Below are 9,579 nucleotides of genomic sequence, written 5' to 3'. Positions count from 1 at the left end.
TGAGACCAGAACCCCCATAGTATTCAATATGGGAGCAAACCATCAACTCATACAGAAAGATAATTATATTTTCTATCTTGCCTCTAGTTTTTTCTTAATAATTTCTTTCATTAGATTTGTGGGGTTTGATTATGAGATCTAAGCTGATGTTTTTTGTGGAATTTTCTGTAGTCCCCAAACCTTGCTCTTGAGAGGCAACAGTCAGCTCAGAGCTCATCATTTTACATGTGAGGTTAGTGTTGAATTTTCCCAGGTGCACCACCATACAATTATCTGCACTATACTTTATGTGCCAGTTCAATCTTGTAGCTTCAGTTTAGTTAACAGAATTATGCATAGATTTCTTGTAACAACTAAAGCTATACTGACTATATACAACTACCCATGTGTTTTTCAGAAACTAATCCAGAAAATTCATTTTTGGTGTGCCTTGGTGGTATATTACATTCTCCTTGCACTGTAACTTTCCCTTGGCTTGAAGTTCTGCTAGCTTGAAGAGTGTAGTCACAAAAATATATATCTATAAAAAAACACCTACATCACCAAGCCTAAATGCCTGTCTGATACCTGAGTCACTGGCTCACTTTCCTGCTACTTTTTCAGTCTTTTGTAGTGTTCCCTTAATGGGTTTTTGACATGCAAGAGGTCACTCTTTTGCTTGTCTACCTTCATTTATTTGTACTGCTTCCTACCTATCATATAGGATTTGGTAAACTACTCTGTATGATACCAGCCTCTTACTGATACAAAGTCACAGAAGATCATGCTCTTTTGCTACATTTGTTAGCACGTGTGCTTTTAAACATAATCATAAGTCAGTAGAATTTTTCATAGGCACATACAAATTACCGAATGTTCGCATAAACTATGTTGTGAAACAGAAAATCACTAGGTTTTGGGTTGGAGTTGCTTTTTTTTTTTTTTTTTTTAGATAACAGTTTAGTCTTTCCTAGCATAATTAGAAGATCTTTGTCCTATACCATGAATCTATATAATGACAATTTCATAATTTTCCTATCTTATTAGTACATTATGTCCTCTTTTTCTGCATCAGTAGAAAGATGATATTGACTGAAAGAGGAACAGAGACACAAACTATAGACAGGTAACATTTCCTCAGCAAAAATAGCCTGAAAAGGAACAGTTTACAGAGTGATTCATTGCCTCTGAAAGAACTTAGGTGTTACCATTTTCATGTATGAAGTAAATTATCTCATCTAGGTTTAAGACTGAACTCTGTCCTCCCCCCACCTTATCAATTCTCTGTATGCAAATAATTCCCATATGATTTGGCAAATTTGATACCATTAATTACACTGAAGCACAGTAAAAGAGAGAATAGCAAAATAGAGTTGCATTATCATTCATCTAAGATTCATAAAGATGTTTCCAAGATGGCAAGATGTTTCCAAGATGTTCCCAGCAGTGGGCTGCTTCTAAGAGGGATTCATATCCTGAATTCCTCTTCCAAAATGAATTTATTATGTGGAACTAGTCAGTCCTGAAAACAGAAATGAAGTGGGTTTTTAGGCAACCATAAAATAAACACTGCACAATTCTACCTGCTACAGGGCAAAGGACTACTGATTCTTTACTGCCATGATTTGTAAAGCAGGAGTAAAATACTAACCTTTAATGTCATCACGCTTTCTTTGAAAAAAATGAAATGGCTTCATAACATGCTAAGGTTATCTCAAAAAGAAAATAAAAAAGATCTAAGATCAAAAGGGACTGATTCCTCACTATCTGTGTATAAATATTTAATCTGTTTATAGTAGAAGGGGGGAAAACTAAATTATTTCAAACCCCAGGACTCAAGCATCACCAGTAGGCTGCACAAACTCAGAGTAAGAAAATTACAAGGCAAAGCGCAGTAGAGAATCAGATATATTCAGGAAAATAAATTTTAAACAAAGCCAAAAACCCAAACCAAAATAAGACAATAATACCAAATGAAAACCAAGACCCACCCCACCCCCCTGCCCCAAGACCAAACAGGGAAATTAAATTCTGACCTTGTTTACAGCTTTACACTAGTAAATTTCATCCCAATTGCCTGGTATCCTGCTTAGAAAGTAAAGAAATTTGCCCCAAATGTTCTGTCTAGTTTTTTCAATTACAGTTAGCACACAGCTCCTGCAGGACCAGAAGTCCACATGTGATACACCGAAGGAGGTTCAGAGATAAAACCTGCCACAGAGAATCACATCCTTTTTCCTATTTCGAGAGATTTTCCAAGCAGGAATAACAGGTTTAGTCTCTGAAAAACATTGCTTTTCAAGAAAGTCACATTCATGAGAGGAAGAAGTAGGTAAATGCAAGCTACAGTCAACCCTGAAATATCCCAGGGAGATTTTCTTAGTGCCACCACCTATCAGCACACCCATTGCAGAGCAGTACCCTTGAATCTGTAGCGTGGGGCACACAGGACACCAAACAGGTCTTGCTCAAAACCAGACCACTGTCTACGAGCCTGTCCTATTGACAAAAATCTGTCCACAAGTTTTTGGTAAGTGTACAAAAATAAGCTCTCACAGCCTAATTTACATGGATTTCATATGATCTTCCACTACTATGGATAAATGAGAAACAATTAACTGTGTGATAGAGCCAGAAGATTAAAATCACTCAAGAAAGAAGGTTAGCATAGTGATACTTGTACTAACCAGCATGGCTTCAGTTTGTTAAACAGTAGGATATTTTTCTGCACATTTGCTCCAGATCAATAATAAAGTATTTTGGAAGAGGCTCAATGTACATTCATCAGTTGTTGTACAGCCATGTGAGGCTATGCAGATACATAATTGATCCTGATAAAGAAGCATTCGCAGCGAAGAGTTACTGTGCTCTGATCTGTGACACACAGCCACACACATACCTCCTCCACTGCAACCTTCATGGCATAACATCTGCTTTTTTGTTGTTGTTACAGGGAATTATTAAGAATGAATATTAGAAGCCTTATTTAGATAAGAATCTTAATGTACTGGAGATTGCATAAATATTTATCTATTAAACTCATATCCTAATCACAGCACAGTCAAACAGCAAACAGGGGAAGCTGGGAAAGAAACATACAAGAATCACAGCAATGCAATAGGTGTGCGGGAAATAAAATTTCCTACTCTAAGGCTCTATATTTTAGGCTAAAAGAATTTCATCAGTGAGACTAAGCTCTTAGAAATTCAACAGATCTTTAAGAATCGGTGTTAATTTTTTTTTATTCCTTTGAACATCTCTAGAAATACTTGCTATTTCAAGAGCTACACTGAACATTCTTGCTTTAATGCAGTATTTACTCTGCATCTGTACACATTACCAAATGTGCCTGCAATAACTTCTGAAGTTACTTTATTGTTTCTAAATCTTTATTTGCATTTCCTATCCTATTCAGTATATGAAAATCCACCTTTTCTCTTCCTCTCTTCTGACCTTATCCTATCCCCAAATATATCAGCTGACAGATGAAACCCTCGTACACATTCCCTGTGCAGGAACAGAAGCCTGGCAGTTATTGTGAGAGGAATTCAATATCTACAGAGAAGGAAGATTTCAAAAGGATGAATGAGAATTTGTACCTCAAATTGCATTTTCTATAAAATACTGAATTCCCTAAAAATAGAATGACCCTGAATAGAAGATGACCTCCGAGTTTTGTGTGCATGTATTTTAATGCACGAAGATTACTTCTTACCTCCACTCCTCACTCATCTACCCCGTACACACTGCATCCTTAATCAGGTTTTCTATCTCACATTTCTTGACCTTTCCTCCCTCTTACTGCACATCTCCACTCATTCCACTTTTAGATAAAAATGTATTCTGTCTCATACCTATCTTGTGTTTTAAACTGTAGAATGCTAGTCCCCCTACTCCTGCTAATTTTCTGAATGTGCTGTGGAGGAGGTGCTGGAATCATTGACTATCACTGGTGAAGGCCTTGTCAGCTGGCTTTCCTGAGCATGAATTATCATGTCCCAGACCATCTTTTTCTGACTTTCAGCATAATGTGATTTTATTTTTAACCATGCTTAAAATACATGGGGAAGGAAAAGGGAAAACAAACTGAACCCAAGAAAAGTTGCTTTACACTTAGATAAAGTAAACTGGAGCAAGGACTGAAATCCATTGCCTTATAGGTCCCATGGCCATTTGGTAAAAGAATCTGCTCTGTTGTTCTGCTTCTCTCATTAATCATTTCATAACAGAACTTAGGTAGGAGTGAAGAAGTCCCATCTCAGACTGTTACCCTGTTGAACAGGGGTTTTGAACTAGGAGATGGGAAACCAGCATGCTAATAAGCATGGTATTTGATAAATACTATCTAATTAGTGCAGTTGGATGCTTCAAGTTCTCACTACTATATGTGACCTGAACCTAACAGATTTGAACCACTTCTAAAGACCAAAGTTACTTAATACCTAACGAAGAATAGACACAGCCTTTAGCCATTCCCATGACAGGGATCATTGTAATTGTCTTTTAGCTTTAGACCAAGCATGCATGGCTGGATATCAACAAGAGCATGGCTACGCCGGCATGGCATGAGCTTGCTGCATGTAAAACATAATGTCTTGTAGTGGCAGTGTTCACAGTATGAAAAAGCACGCTCCAATCTGTCAGCATAAAAGTGGTGATGCCACAGGCTTCACAGAATACATAGGTTGCTACACTTTTGGTAGACAACTACTCACAGAAAGTGCCAGACTGTTGCCTGCTGTCTCTGAAGCAGAGCTCACTGTGCAACACTGGTGTGATTTAGAAACCTCTAGGTACAGACAACAGCTGAGCTGTTTCAAATTCTGAATTTTAGGTTCAATCAAGTTAAATAGCAGGAGAGAACAATGTCCATTTGTGGAACCACACACTTTAAGAGCCTCAGTCTTGCTGGAAGAATTCCAGTCCCTTGGAAAATAGTTTTCTAATAATTTTACCCTCATTCTTCTCCATCGGACAGTTTTATAGGAGTGCAGTGAGAAGTTATCCTTTCTTAATCACAAATGTAGACCTTAACTTTCAGCTGACTGGGCAAAGAGGTTGTCCTCAGTGGAGTGCTGTCGATCTACAACAGCTCAGGCTGTAGCTGGCAGCTCTAACATTTACAGGTTTTAAGGTTTTGTAGAAACTGCATTTGTGTCTCTGCAGATCTGCGTCTATTCAGATTGATAATAATGAGAATGCTTAGGGTTATTACAATCTCTAAATAATATATCAGCTCTAACAATCAGCTTGCCTGTAGTCTAATAGCTATTTATTAACATAACTAAAATTTAGGAGGTAGCTTATTCATGCACTCAAAAAAAGCAGTTAAGATGAAAAAGACGAATGAAATTTATGATTTACCTATTTTGTTGAGGGATAAACAGATACATCATCACAATTAATGTGTCTGTTACTAATCAAAAACAATGCCTGCAATGATAATTTCTGATGCAATTTTACATTTGGATGGCTCATACTAGACTAGCAAGGCTTTTAAATCTGTAAGATGATTTCTGATTTCCTGGTTTTTCTCTCCTCCTCCCTTATGCTTATGATTCCTATCATCATCATTACCATTAGCTATTTCCCATGTAGCACTACTTTGTACAGTACAAAGACTTATTTTTTAAAAAAGCACTTTCTTACATAATACTCTATCCGCATTATATATAATTTCACTCAACACTACAAAAAAGCTACGCAGCATGAAGGGAAGAAAACAGTGAATTAAGGCATTTTCTGGGTCTGACTGAAGAAGTAGAAGCATTAGGATGGAGGCCGGGGTGGGGGGAAGGTGCAGAATAGTTAAAGACACAGATTAAGGAAAAAAGACATACTTTCAGATGCATTGCTGCATAGCAGATCACAAAAAATAACACATGTGGGAGTAGGTCTTTAGCAAGAGTAATATCTAATTGACATCAGATGAATTATGACAAATTACACAAGCTGACAATTTACTCCCCCTAAATTTGTGTAATTTACACTACCTTCTGTACAAAAAACCCCTTCAGTTTTGCTTATTCGAAGGTTGATCTGAAGGTCTGTGGTATCAAGAGACACTGAACTGGAGATTAGTAGTCCTAATCAATATGGAGTGGTTTATTAAATAACAGTCCTACTTAGACTCCAAATTTTCTTGGGAGACAATGTCAGGAACATAAAAGCAAGGAAAGGATAAGGGCAAAATCTTCTGGGAAAAGGGGAATGCTATTGAACTCTCAAAGAAACATCAAGGAGGTAAGAAAACTGACAGTTTCAGAAAATTTTCCAACCATACATTTTTTCCAATAGAGTTTGAAGGCAAATGGATTTTGTCTAGGTCTGATTTTATGTCAGTTCAGCCTATGGAACAAAATTATACATTATAGAGGACTGATGCAAAGTATGTAAAAATTATGGGGAATGTTTCTGTTGAATTTAATTGGCTTGGATCAACTTTTAAAAGCTCAGCAATACTTCCCAAATGACAAGCAAATGATGCATTACCCTTTACCAACCAGAGTCTACCTCCCTGTTTAGTCTTCTCTTTTTATTTTTATTTTGTGGTAAAACAAATAGTTTAGTGTTGACAGTCAAACCACAAAACTCTCATTACACCAGAAAGTTGGGAGAGAGGAAACTCTTCTACAGAGGTCTGCCGTCCAGTCTCTAGTGACACACATAATAGCTTTGCTAACATCCTTGTTCTGTAGAAACTTCACTGTGTAAATCTGTAAAGGGACTATTGTAACATTGTCTTAAACTGTATGAAAACAATTCTGAGACCTTGTCCAGCTCTCATCTTTACTTGGCAAATCGGCTAGTTGCAAATATTATTAATACTTAAATATTAATCTGGATCTAGTTCAACCCGTTCCTACTTTCATGTTTTCAAGCTGGATTGGGTGACGCAACAGCAAATAACATTTGCCTAAAAGCAGTGCCTGCTGTAAGAAGTCATCAACACAGAGAAATATTTACATGTTGATCGGAAAGAAAAGGAAGTAGATGTAGTAGACTAAAAAAATAAAAAAAAAACAAACACCCCTAACCTAGGGAAAAAAAAAAAAAAAAAATCAGACCTCTGAACATCCTGCAGAGAGAATAGGGGCAGCCAGCAGAGAAGCTGATTTTGCAGCTCCGATATAAACATAGTTAGAGGAGGTCAGAAAGAAAGGAAACACTGAGAATGTAACCTTTAGAGACAATTGACCTGAGAAGTCTACTAATGATGGATTATTGCTAGTGGTCAATAAGGATGGGTAGCAACTCCCTTACCTTGCTTGGAATTCAGGTTAAGCTGAAGGAAATAACTCCTATCTGTTTTCCTGAAGAGGGAATATGACTATCTGTTACAGGATGCTGTTTCGCAATGGATGGCTTCTTTCAGTGAGAAGGTAGCCTGTTATAAAAACAACCAAGCAACCTTACTTTTCCTTTAGAAAAAGGCTCACCATCTTTGTCAACTAACCTATATTTATATTTTCCACAATAAAAATGATACAGCAGGTCTTACAGCATATTTGTTCATGAAGTTTAAAGTTAAGGCAATGCCCCTCCAGTAATATAAATAAATTTCTTTAACCTCCTTTCTTTGGTTTGTAAATAGTTTTCTCCAGGAAAAAATGAATGGAGGACACTAAGTCTCTCTGGAGCAATGGCGAGTTTGAGATTCAAAAGAATAATATCCCTGGGACTGCAGGCTGTCAGAAAAAAACATGAATATATCATCTCCTGAGAAATACAGTAACCTCATCCTGCCAAGGTTCTGTCTTTTTTTCTGGCCCTTAGAGCCTTTTGATTTTTTTATTTTTATATTTATTTAAATCTCCCATGCTTCCCTTTCAAACACTTATTTTAATAAAACTTTCCAATTCTCTGAGTTTTCCAAGTGCTCTCAACTTTGGCTTATATTATAATGGAAATACTGCACGAACACTGAACTCCAGCAGTCTGAAGGGTGACTAGGATAAATATGGAACTTAATGGTGGATAACTGACTTTGATGCAGTTTCATCAATCAGACAGAGATAAACTGCTTTCTCCTCTTGCAGTAACCCTTTTTAAGAAAAAATGTATTGATTTTTTTTTTCATCAGATAGACATGTTAACTAGCAAGGCATACAATGCATTCTTCTGTCTGCACAGGCATTTTGAGCAGCGATTGATTTTTTTTTTGGCTCTACAGGAAAACAGTCACTATTGAGTGATAAACTCAAAAAAAAAAAGTGTGTTTCCTCTTACACTGCTGCCAGAGACACAAAACTAACATTCACAAAACCTAATGTATGAAAGATAACAAGAAGAATACTTCCCTGCCCCACCCCCCCCCAGTAAAACTTTCAATTTGCAACCACAAGAACTCATGGTAGGAGACTATATACATTAGTAAAATTAGAAAGAGAAGTACATTGGTTTGATGTACTCTTCTATTAATGAGTCTATCTGTACATTAATTGGGCAATACAGCCAACTCAGGTCCCTTTGTGATTGATCGTTAAAGATCCCATGGCACTCTTCACAAGAGTAGAGTTATCCTCCCTGTCCTTGCCAAATTCAATCGCAAGTGATAATTTTCTTCTGCCTATCTGTATTTTCCCTGCAGTTTTATCTGGATAAGACTTTGCTTTTCATTTCCTGTACAAAAATTGTTGTATAATGTTTCTGTGTGCTATTAAAGAGTTGCAGTTTTCCACCCTGAAGATTACAGTATCAGATGAAATGATTTTTGTATTACGGATATGACAAAGTGTTATCATAGTCCTTTGAAAGTCCATGGTACTTACCTCTATAAAAGTAGGCCTATTCAGTGGACTGGGTTCTCAGCTTAAAAGTGCGATGATTATAGGAAAACTGATTTTTCCTGTTTTGAATCCATTTTAGAAACCTTGCCACTAACAGCAGAATTCAACCCACAGAATCAGCATCACTTGAGAAGGTGCTTAAGCAGAGAGAAAAGAATAAAATAAAATTTAAAAAGTATCTGCACTGGAATTGCAGTGCTTCCAAATTATCTCAGCATCAAGGATATGTGATTTTTTATTTTTTTTTTAAAATGCACCTCTACACATCCAAGAAGACATCCTTCTGGATATATGGACTTCTACAAGTTTAATACAGAATGACAATTATGTCTTTAGAAGAAAAGTGAATCATGCTGGATAATAAAATTGTAGTCAATGCAGTGGTAGTTTCTAATGCATACCATGTGGTCTTCATGAAGGAAAGAATAGCAACTGGACTATAGTCCTGACTCACAATACAGCCTGGTTGCTGAGAAGTTCTTGACTTCAGGACAGCCTCATAAACCATATAGTCTAAGACACAGTAGATTCTGGTTACTGATCTGGTAACAAGGTTGTCACTGACTAAAATTTTTCTTTTTTGTCTGGCTACTTACCCACTGAAGGAAGGCAGAACTTTTAAGTTCTGCCTCACATAATTCCTGAAGCAGTATAAAACACCCTATAGTGTGGTTAGTAACCCTTTAAGTTTCTTTCTCTTTGTAAGGCAAAAATCTTTTGCTAAAAACATGTCTGTATTATGAAAAATTAATCTGTTTAGAACATTTTTTATTCTATGTTTTCAGGATCTTTTGTTTTGCTTTCTTCAGGG

Source organism: Athene noctua, chromosome 1 (assembly GCF_965140245.1).
Source record: "Athene noctua chromosome 1, bAthNoc1.hap1.1, whole genome shotgun sequence".
Lineage (NCBI taxonomy): Eukaryota > Metazoa > Chordata > Aves > Strigiformes > Strigidae > Athene > Athene noctua.
The sequence above is the reverse complement of the archived record's forward strand: the minus strand, read 5'-3'. Positions refer to the sequence as shown.